We start from the raw sequence: 12,208 nt of genomic DNA, 5'->3' as shown, positions 1-12,208 counted from the left end.
AAAGAAAGCTATCTCTTTTCTTTTTAAAGTTATTTATAATTTTCACGCAAATAGTTCCATCTTTTTTTAAATCCAGCAAAACTTGTGTAGGTTTTTCAAAGTTGTTTACTTGTTAAGGAGTTGTTTATTCATGTTCAGTGTACAGTACCAACTGTTATATTATTTTTATTTGTTGATTTATCTGTTGGATAAAAACATATGTAATTATCAATATAAACTACCAATAATCATGTACAATTCAATACATTTTATGACACTCAGGTTTAAAACCTTTAAAGATCTATGCAATTGTACATATCATAGTAAATCATTATTATTCTTTAATAAACTAATGTGTTCAATTTCAATTGTCACTGCAGATGTATACAAATATGGAGAAGTAGATTTAAGATTATAAACTGCAGTCAATGAAATAACATATCTTTAGTGGTTTCATTTCCTTGTTTGTAGCATTTTTAAATCCTATGCATCCTATATCAGCAACACATAACTTGGCACTCATCACCCAGAGGGTGTTAACATAGGGTGTTAACATAATGAAATCTAATGTACATAAACTTTCTCGTGATCTCTGTATCATTGAGTATATCCAAGTTCACACAAAACATCCCATCCTATAGGTGTCATGGTACTGCTTATAGGATACTTTTTCACTAAGTGGACTGATCAACATCTCTAGAAAACTGGCTCTTATTAGCTTTGGTTCTAATATTAAAAAGTTTGAATGTAGTTATTTGGTCATGAAGCAGCTGCTTATGGTTCAGAACTATCAAGCATATTGTACAAAAGGGACTAAAGTTCATATAGCCACCTATAGATTGTTTTTGAATTTCCTCTTAGAGCAAGTCTTAGAAAGAATGTGCATCAGCCCTTATTGAGGAAAAACCCAAACATGGAATAAAGAAAGTGCCCTGGCACAAACATTATGTCAACACTGACTTGATCAATTGACTAGTTTAGTTCTTCAGATCTCCAACTGTTTCCTCCACAAAGAAGCATTTAGCCAGTCGATGAACATCAACATAAAATTCACCACTATTTTAAAATAGGAGTAATATTTCTATTATTAGCTCTAATAAGTAAAGATACAGACTGCAAAATTTCGAAAGAGTTCCATTGCTTTCTAATTAGCTTCCCTCTATTTTATTTTTCACAACTGCATGTGGTCTAACAATATTTCAGGTACTTATATGTTTTGGTATGAATCAGTCAAAGACTACTACCCTATTATTCTGCCTAAATACAGAAGCACCAAATGTCATCATCTGAGTCTTCAGAATATTTATGGTAAGATGGTTTATGGCTAAGAATTTGAAATAATATCTAAGGCATGCTGTAATTTGGCCACAAATTAAAATGTAATTGAGAAAGTACAGAGCTGGCTCTGCTCTGGAACCAATTTTATTTGAAAAAATCCCAGCCTTTGTGTCCAATTCTAATAACATCTGCCAACCTGTTGTATTCTGCTTCTTTAGCTTGGTTTTTATTTTAATTTAAATTATTTGTTTAACTCTAACCTGTCCAAGGTATCCTAACAGTGAAAGCATAATACATTTGGGGGTACTTCTGATATGTCTGGAGACTGCAAGCAGTACCCTTTTCAATTAACTATAACAAAAATTGAAGTAACTTTTAGTAAACAGTAGTTGATTTTGTGACTACTTTTATAACTTAGCCAAATATTGGTCCCAGCACCAGGTTTGGGTTTCATGCCAACACCCCTGCTAGGCCCCGGAGGATACTTATCTCTCCATGACTGTTTTCGCTTTACGTTTAGCTGACAAGTTGGGCAGTATAGGGAAGAAGAGGTTTATACTGATCATTACCCCAGGTTACCATAAGGCAGAGCTGCATGTCCTTGCCCACCAGAGGACTGCTGGCAAATACTGTTGCATACCCAACTAGAGGCGCAACTGGTGGTCATGAATTACTTAATAGATTGTAGACGTCTACTTCAATGTCCTGTTCTATGGCTGAAGGAGGCAGCACCAGTCTCCTGTTTATCCAAAAGCATGTAGTTGATTTTTGGACATTTCTGTATGTGGTGGCCACAGGGCATCCGTGAAAGGATTTTCAGTAGGACCGCCTAGTAAACATGCGTCAGAGAGGTTGTGGCTGTTGCTGACCCTTCACAAATCCAGGATAGCTACGAAACTTCACCATAAGAAGCTAATGTGCAACTTGAAGGAGCTAGTTTTTTTCTAATGTGTTCTCCTTCTCTGTTCTTCGACACAAGAACATTACTTAAGTTATTATGAATAGCATATGTTCATAATAAAAGTAGCCTTAGTAATTGCATTTAGCATGCCTCTTTTCAGCAAGCAGGGCCTATTTTCTAAAAATAAACAAAATAATGAAACAGTGATAAGATTTATTTTCTGAGGCCTAATGCAATATTCTTAAATCTAGATACCGTAATATGATTTAAAATGTCAGATGCTTTGTATTACCTTGGAATGAAATAGTTTACAGCAAATTAACTACACATACAAGGCCAGTTGGATGAGTATCATTGGTGGGTCACATGCTCCAGGTATCAACTGCAGTGAGCCACAGCTGGAAAACTGGTGGTTTCCAGAGGATAACGAGTAGGAATGGAAATGCCAAGCATCGGAAATAGGGGAAGAGTATAATATCATTTAGTAACAAATGGGAAAATGCTAAGTTCAGAAAGAAATTAAGATCATTTATCCAATAAGATAGGGAAAAACATGGTTGATAAAGAGATGGATAAGGGACATTTATCGGGGGCTTCCTTCAAAAATCAATACAGAAAATCCTACTAATGGGGCCAGGAAGGGAGAGGGGGCTAGAGGAAGGCCACTTAACCTTTTCTTTTCATGTTCATCACTCATCCCACTGGATAGATTTTTTTCTTCATGGGGGCATGAAAGGTTCTAGAATTTTCTCTAATGCCTGGGGTCTTGAACCCCTAGAAAAGTGCTCCAACTTGCTATTATTAACTAGATGGAAGCACAAGTATCCAGGAGACATGAACCACAGTGAAGTCCTCCACGCTCCAACCCTAATGTTGCTCTGGGTTAGATTTGCTCATGTTGTATCCTGCGAATATTAGTAAGCAAATCCATTACCCTGCAGATCTACACCAGAACTAGAGAAGTGATATTATGCTTATACTTGTGCTGTTATTTTAAAAGTCAGTATTATCGAGATAAGGAAATACCTAGGATCCAGAACACTCACAGATGGTTACTATCACTAATTGCACTTGTAGACCAATGCAGATTGATGCAGTATCATTTGGATGACAGAAAATGAAAGTAATTACTTTACAAAGGAAACATTAGGTTACTTTAGAGACAGAATTTATTGGGCTGCATTGATCTGAGTACAAACTCACCAAACCTCAGATCAAAGTGTGGCAATGCAGCCACGTTCCATGCCAGAACTGAGATGGCTGAGGGTATTGCTGAGGTAATCAACCACCTCTCCCATCCAAGTTTGTCACTGAAACTGGAACTATGTGACCTCTTAGGCAGTCACACCTGCTGGTACCGGTGCTGATAGTGGTTCAGTTACCGCTGATCTCATACCCCAGTATACAGACTGCTAGCATACAAATAGCAAGTGATCACTAGACTGATCAGAGATCTTTGAGAAGTTCCTCCCCTCCCAGTTCCTCCGCACTAGACTTTTGTTTCTAGTCAGTGAGCTTATTTCTCATTTGTGCCCCCTCCACTGTAAATGACAGAACTGCTGCATCCTCCTTGGGAAAAAGGCTATCCACATCACAAGCTTCAAGGGGTTCCATACTCTGAGATGCTAACCCTATTCTTTGCTCTGGGAATCTTTGTTTTTGGGCTCAACCACATGAGCTCTCTTTAAAGTATATATTTAGTTTTCCAAATTGCATAAATGCTACGATAGTAGGACAGTTGTTTGTAGGCAGATCCCCTGTGTGATCGCCTGAGCACATATGTAGGAAGTGGTAGGGAAATAGTGGTGACAAAGTTAGTTATTTTAGTGACTTCTAGAGCTACAGTACATAGAGGTGATTGCAGAAGGCATGTCACAGACTGTAAAGATGCCACAAGTCGAGGTAAGTTCAAGATTTCTTTATTTGCAAAGCATCTTCGGAAGTGACTGGTAGGGAAGGAGGCTGACAGCAACAACGTCTCTCTGTTCAAAGGAAAACATTCTACACATGCATAAAGGAGAATGAAGAGGCATTCTCCATTCCAGGCTTGGAAGGAAATCAGATTCTAACACATCTTCCCCCTTATCAAAGGCAATAACAAACACAATAACATTAAGAAAACAAAATCTAAAACACATAAAGCATGACATCATCTTATATACATTAATTCATAAAAATAATACAGTCTTAACCTAATCCAAAATCCTGGAACCTAGAAGGTATTTTAGAGCTCCTACTCAATCTCCTAAACACAACACGCTGGGTTGTGTCCTGCTTCTGTTTGTCACCTGTCTCAGATTCACGCTCTCTGTGAACCACTGATAATTTGTTTTTATTCCAACATTTACCACCTTCCTAGGTTACAGAGAAATCACTAACTCTAACCACCTTCTAAAGGGAAATTTCAACTGCACCCAATCCTCAACATCCACATTCAGAGTTTTTTGTGATGATGTGGAATAATTGTTCTGAGCCAACACACATTTCTCTTTCACACTTTGCATAGTTTCTACAGACTCCATCTGCGTCTTCATCCATAACCTGTTCATTTTCGATCCAGGTAATCTCCTTTTGAGTAGCATGAAAGGAGACATCTTGGTATCAGCATTGGGTGTAGAGCGAAAAGCTCAAACTACATTTTTTACTTCTTGCATCCAATCCAATCCACTTGCAACAGACAATTGCATATTCTCTTTGCTCATTCTGTTGCAGTGCTCGACTAAACCATTGCTTCTAGGATGGCACAATGAAGTGGTAATATGCTTAACACCAAAATTGGAAAGGAAGGTCTCAAAATCATCGGACGCAAATTGGGGACAATTATCTGTAACCAATTCATCAGGAACACCTTCCTGGAAAAATAATTTTTTCCAGACATCTTCCACCACTACTGAAGTAATGCTATTCACAAACACAACTTCTACCCATCTAGAAAAGCAAGTAATCCACAATTACAATACCATATTTTATGTGACCATGGTTCACACTGACTGGACCTATTATATCCATCACCAGCTTAGACCAAGCAATCTCCGTAGGAGAAGGAACAGTTACTTGTGTCTTGTCGCTGGCAAAACAAGCCTTGCAAACCCTCACATACTGCTCAATTTGTCTGTCCATACCCGGCCATCAATATGAATCCCTCACTCTCCTTTTCATGGCCCTCATGCCTATGTGACCCTCATGGGATAATTCTAAAACTCTTGATCTAAGAACACAAGGCAAAACAAGTAGATCAGCTCTTCAGAACACACCTTCCATAACAGAGAACTCTGATTAAATGTTCCTGAAAGCATCCACAAGCTCATCCTGTATTTTACAATTAGGCCACCCTTCATTGATATATTTCATGACCGTGGTTAAGATAGTGTAATTCCTTAATGCATTTAACCATTCAGGTTCTGAGATGACACACTGGGTAGCACAAGACACCTCAGTAATCACCGCATCATCCTCTGCCAAAATCCTCTGACTTTCTTCATGGGTATTCACAGACAGTCTTGATAAACAATCTGCCATCACGTTCCTGATGCCAGGAATATATTCCATCTTGTAACAGTATTCCTGAATCCTATACAGCCACTTGGCTATCCTAGTTGTAGCTTTACCAGCCCCTTTCCTGGTGAACATGTCTATTAAAGGTTTGTGATCTACTGATCACAAATTCGGTATCCCACAAGTACTGACGAAAATGTTTGACACCCCACCAACAAGCCAAAGCTTCACACTCCACAACAGAGTATGACGCCTCTGCTCCTTTGAGTCCAAGGCTAGCAAACGCTACCCTTCTTCTTTTGCAGCAATACAGCTCCTAACCCATATTGGCTAATGTTTGTAATGATTATGCTGGAATCTCTAGTATCAAAAGAAAGGAGGCAAATGGCATTGCCAATTTCCTTTTTGATGTCAGCAAATTCCTGCTCACACAAATCACTCCACACCAATTTCCTGTTCTTCCTTAACACCTGGGGCATGGCATGTGTTCTTTGAGCACAACTGGGAAAGAGCCTAGAATAGAACTCCATCAAACCCATGAATGATCTCAACTGGTCCCTTCCCTGGGGAACAGGTGCTTCCACAGTGGCCTTAACTAGGCTGTCTTTAGGTCCAACCTCCACTGCTGATAGTTTGTGACCCAAATAAGTTACTTCAGCTACACCAAAGTTGCATTTATCAGCTCTTAGTGTGGCCCCTTTCTGTTCTAGGACATCCAGAACATGTGCTAAATGCCTGTCATGGTTGTCCTTTGTGTCCCCAAATACATCATCCTGTAAACACAAAATGCCTTCAATGTCTTCAAATAGAACTTCCATGAGACGTTGAAACACAGCAGATGCTGAGGCTAAACCAAATGTCATTCTTTTGAAGGGAAAAGCACTTTCTGGAGTAACAAATTAAGTTAAATGACGTGAATCCTCATGCAAAACTATTTGGTGATAAGCTGAGGTCATGTAAAGAGTGGAAAACCAATTGGCACTTTTGACCAACTATATAATTTCTTTTATGTTGGGCAAAGGATGACAATCTACCCAGATTTTGTCCTTCAGATCTCTTAGATCCACCCACATTCTAAAACTCTCATTGGGTTTCCTTGCAAGAACAACAGGAGACAAGTATTCCGAGCTTGCAATAGGCTCAATAATGTCTTGTTGTTGTAATTTATCTAGCTCTTTCCGTAGATCTGCTCTGACGGCTATAAGAACTCTCCTCAATGTATGCACTACAGGATCAACACCATCTTTATGCTTTATTTTATGCTTAAAGCCTTCTAACTTCACCAGGGTTTCTTTAAAGACTTTGCGGAACTTGGTTTCCCATATTGACAGTTGAATTTTATGAACACCTGTGAAATCCTTCTTTAGCATTACCTGTTCTGGGCTATTCAGGTCCAAACTTATTCCTAAATGTCGTTGTTCCAGCCATCCCAACAACGATGAACCATGTTTAGCTACATATACTACTGCTGAAGTAAAATTGCCTTTTAAAGAAAATTTGGTATTAAACTCACCTAAAACCTCAATAGGTTTGGCACCATATGCTATAGGTTTGATGAAAGATTTCATCAGGGTCACAATGTTAAATGTTTTCCAATCTTCTGCACCATTTAATGTGAATGGGGATCACAAATCTGCATCAAATTGACCACAGTGTTACCAACTGCTCTGCGACAGTAAGGTCTCTTTATGGTACCAATTTCCATGGGCATGACTTGGTTGCTCTCATGTGATTGAAATTGAATGTCATCAATACAAAGTACTACACTTTCATCACTCAAATCAGATGAGTAGCAAATGGTGCTCTACTCACATACATTACCACAGAGAGATGAAAGAATAAAAGATTTATTGTAGTGTCAAAGTAAAAAGCCCATTGGTGAGGAACAGCAGATCGCGTCCTTACAACAATAGCTCAGCATCGTTAATGCCTTCCCTATTCCACATTCCAACATTACATCATGACAAAGATCAAGATGATATGTCAAATGTTCTATACAACCCTGAGCCTAATCTGCCTCCGCTTGTGGAAATGTTAGACCAATGGCACGACTGACACTGGGCTGTCAGTCAAAGTACCTCAGACCATCCACACTATTATCTGACATAATTCTTTCCTGTTCAGAGCCACTTGGCTTTTTCCTGGTGGTCAAAAACAGGAAACTAAAAATAAATGAACCCTACTCTGAAAAATACCTTGTGTCAGGGTCACACGTTTTGTGTTTTCAATAGCAACCGTCTGCTTTTAACATTCTTTACAACATATCTCTTTTTTTTAAACACAACATAAGCATGAAAAAACAAAAGCCAAAATTTAAATGAAGTTCTAATAAATGCAAAAAATAAACATGTTTCCCACAAATATACTACTATGTTAAATTAAAAAAATAAAGACAAAAATATTAAACTCCTAATATCTTACTATAAAATAAAGTTTTCCAACCGCTTTGGCAATTTGTCTAACCTTTTGGTCTGGGAAATGACCCCAGGCACCCCATGCCCCTTCACAGGAAAAGATGCCTTAGGAACAGACAATTCCTTAGTCAAACCTTCATTTTCAGAAGAAGGAGCATCAAAGATGTTTTACAAACAGAAAAGTTAATAGTAACCCCTTTGTGTTCAGAAGTGGGAACATCCGAATTAGGCACACCTGGAAGAGATTCCTCCAAGTTTGATTCTTCCTGCCCGAACCGCCTTCCTCCATTCAATACGCTCCGTTCGCTGACACCCTTAAAAGATGAATTGTCCACAACCACCTCTTTCAACATTTTTTTATGCCTGACATCATCCTAAAATGAATTGTTGACCTTTTCTTTAAACATTTCTTCTTGTCCAGGTTTAAGCACCAGCACAGAACTCTTGTTCCACCAACCCCTCTAGTGTAGTAATACTGCCTGTCACCTTATCAACTTGAAAGGGTGCAGAAAAATTATATGTGCCTTTGCATTGCAAAACAGGGTTGGCAATACAAACCCAATCACGCACAGTGATAAGTTTTGATTTGTCTTTATGAACATCATCATGATACTTCTTGCCTTTAACTTGCACATTACTAAATTGTTCTTAAACGTTTCCCACCACTTTCTCATACCTCTTGATGTCCTGGAACTCCCAAAATTTGGAGTTAAAAAAAGGACAACGTTGCTTTCCCCTCATCAAAAATATGGAGACTCACCAGTTGCCAAATGTGTTGTTTTATGGGAACTTCACAATTTATCTCTTAAAAAGTTGAAAACATCCCTTCCATTATCCAGAGCACCATGAATACCATCTTTAATAAATCTGTTTTCCCTTTTACTTGACCATTTGCTTTTGTACTGTATAACAATACTATACTTTTTCAGAAAAAGCAACATTTTAGATTACTAGAATTGTACCCTATTTTCAGACATTAATACTTTATGAAAACCTTCAATTTGAAAGATCCTTTCCCAAAAATGAAATCACCTCATTAGTATTGGGATTCTCAACAGAAGCATGGTAAATCCACTTCGAAAAGGTGTCGATCAAGACTATCAAGAATCTATTCTTTCTTTCCAGTACATCATACAGTCCTGAAAAATCAATAGACACCTTCTCCCAAGGCTTTTATTGACAGTTCTGTAATTTTACTGGTTCAAATGACACTTTCAAATGTTTATCAAAATGCACCCAAACTGTACAAGTATCTACAAACCCTTGAGTCGTAGCCGCCAGGACGTTAGCACTTCCTCCGAGTAAAATTATCGGGAAGCACGCACATGTGTTTTACCAGGATTGATATGGAGTCTAGCAAACATTGACACGTAATAGTTGCAGTTGGGAGGATTTTCCCTTTCTGTGTCCGTACTGGCGTTTTACACTTTGAATAGATTACTTGGATAGTACCGCAGCTCAAGTTACATGATAGCGACGTGGAAGACAGTTTAAATCTTCACCTTCACATACACGCCATCTGAGGCTTTACCTTGCAGCTTGTTTTAATTATTCTTGAAACCAATCACTTCTCCAATTAATTGATTTATACCCTACCGGGTTGGAATTATCACCGGCTTTGGGATGTTACTGATCTTGGATCCAGCCATAGAGCCCTGAAGAGTCGGAGATCACTGTTTCTCTGACAAAACACGTGTCGACTGGCTGTGTGTTTTTTTGTATGATGACCAATTAAAGAAATCAAAGACTTCAACGTTGGATTGGTTCCATTTGCTTTCGAATCACATGTACACAATGTACTGTAATACTGTATGAGCGCACAGGGCTGTTGCTAGACAAACAGACCATGCCTAACAATAATTTTGTTCGCTATACTCAATTCACCTGACCATAACTCTGTAATCCTGGATCAAGACTCCTACTGGGTGGCCACCCATTAATAGTATACTGTTTAACTTTAGCCAATAGTTCATCTTCTTTAGACAGATTTCCCCATTCAGTCTCTGATATGGTATCATTGCAATTTTTCAAGACATCTACAACTCCATACTCAGGCTGGTCTAGAACTGCTTCTTCCTTCTCATCCTTCGTTGACAACCTTGAAAAACAGCCAGCGGTGATATTCTTTCCACCTGAAATATGGTATATTTCAAAATTAAACTCTTGTAATCTTATAATAAGTTTGACAATCCTAGAGGAAGCTTTACCTGACCTTACTCCATCCATCATGTACACCAATGGCTTATGATCAGTGATCAACACAAAAGCCTTCCCCCACAAAAAGTTCTTACATTTCTCCACTGCCCAAACGCTTGCCAAAGCTTCGTCCTCAATAGTGATGTAGTGCTGTTCCGCTCCTCTAACTGCTCTAGATATAAATGAGATAGCTCTTTTCCTGCCATCCACCATCTGACTTAACACTGCCTCTAGTGCAATGGAAATGGCATCCACACTCACAACAGATTTTCCATTGGGATCAAAAGTGTTGAGATCAGGGGTTTGCGCAGTAAGTCTATTAACCTTCTCAAAGGGCTCATCATGTTCCATAGTCCAAAAAAAGGGTAAACCTATCCTCAAAAGGTGACTTAAAAGCTCCACAACAACAGCATATCCATGTAGACAAATCTGGGATAATACTGTCAGAGTCCTAGAATGGATCGAGGAGAATCCTTTTTGTATTCAATGCACGGACTAAATATGATGAAAAGCAGGACACAAACTGGTAACAGGCATGGATGCCTTGTTGGAATTGGATGCAGTGTTTTAACCCAATGGTGTTTCTCACCTTGTAATAAGTGTTGTGAATGTAGATTGAAGTGTTAGTCAATGTCAGCATCCTTCTTAGATCAGGTGAATCCTATTGGTTAATTCATCCAACAAGGTGTTCCTGCATTTCTACAAGCATGGCCTTGCATTACATGCACTGTCGTGGCCCTACTTGAGAATGCAAACTCACAAATTTCAACTGCACGCACCAATTCACTCCTCAGGGAAATTGGAGCAGGTCCTTTGGCATTGACACTGAGACAGGCAAGGAATAAAGAAGGACCCGAAGTGGGTCTGAAAGCCAAGGGGATACAGCAATGGGACTGGAAGCATGAGGGGCTACAATATGCATAAGCCTTTGATGCTTTATTTTAATTACAGCTTCGCATTTCATGTTAACTTCCAAAAATTAAATATCTTTGCAACTACCAATTTCCATTACCGTTGGAAGTTTTTTCTTTATCTGAATACGTTTACCTAGATCTTATGCTAAAATTTGACCTCATGTATGTGTTAAGGTTAGAGCAATTGCACCAAAAACCTTTTTTTGGAATCTCTGATGATATGTAGTTGGGTTGTTACTATCGAATGATAACAACAAAAAAACATAGATCACCTCCCATAGATCTTCCCCACTTATTCTGATGGCACAACTTGCTCTCATTGGCTGAAAATGTATAAAAAATGGACTTTACATTGGAGTGTTTGATCTAAGGTTATCACACTTGTCTACTGAGTGTTTATTGTCTTTAGTACTGTTTAAGGTATAACGGGTAGTAGCTGTAGACTGACAGAACCCTTTCCAGTTTGCATAATGGAATCGGCACTCTGATGTGTCAAGGCCAAAAGCTAATGCTTTCGGTCCTATATTCTGGGTGTCAACTCACCAAAATGCCGGGGTGAATGGAAGTGACATAAATCACCCTTTGGCAACTAATGATTTCACATTTGCCCAAGGCTACTCCTCTAGTAAATTATTAACTAAGCCCTCTTTGCTGCTGACCGGAAAAGGTCAAAACTCAAGAAAATACACAAAGTTTTTTTAAACCTGTATACCTTCTGTTTTTGCATCTGGTTCAATGTATCCTAAGACCAGAGGACATAAGGGTAATGTCAGAGGTACCAAAGAGAAAGCCAGGGCTGGAAGCTGCACCAAATCAATGCCTATGTGTTATGCCAGCTAGTGTTATGGCTGATGCAAATCTTTTGTAGGAGAACAAATACTTTGCTTTCAAAATGACCTAATTATATTTCTTTAGTAATATGCATTGCACATGCATAGAAACTGCACACAGTCGATGCTATGAGAGTAATTTGATCAAACAGAGTTTCTGCTACACTTGTATATTTTATTTTATTTTTCACTTAACATGAA

General features: G+C 38.6%; 1 protein-coding gene across 1 annotated transcript in view; it reads left to right on the top strand.

The window, feature by feature from the left end:
* Positions 1–12,208, top strand: part of PLEKHH2 (pleckstrin homology, MyTH4 and FERM domain containing H2) — a 666,795-nt gene that overhangs the window by 218,121 nt on the left and 436,466 nt on the right. The gene's annotated exons all lie outside the window — the stretch shown is intronic.

Source organism: Lissotriton helveticus, chromosome 6, assembly GCF_964261635.1.
Source record: "Lissotriton helveticus chromosome 6, aLisHel1.1, whole genome shotgun sequence".
Taxonomy (NCBI): domain Eukaryota; kingdom Metazoa; phylum Chordata; class Amphibia; order Caudata; family Salamandridae; genus Lissotriton; species Lissotriton helveticus.
Note: the sequence above shows the minus strand (reverse complement) of the source record. Positions and strands in the feature narration are given on the sequence as shown.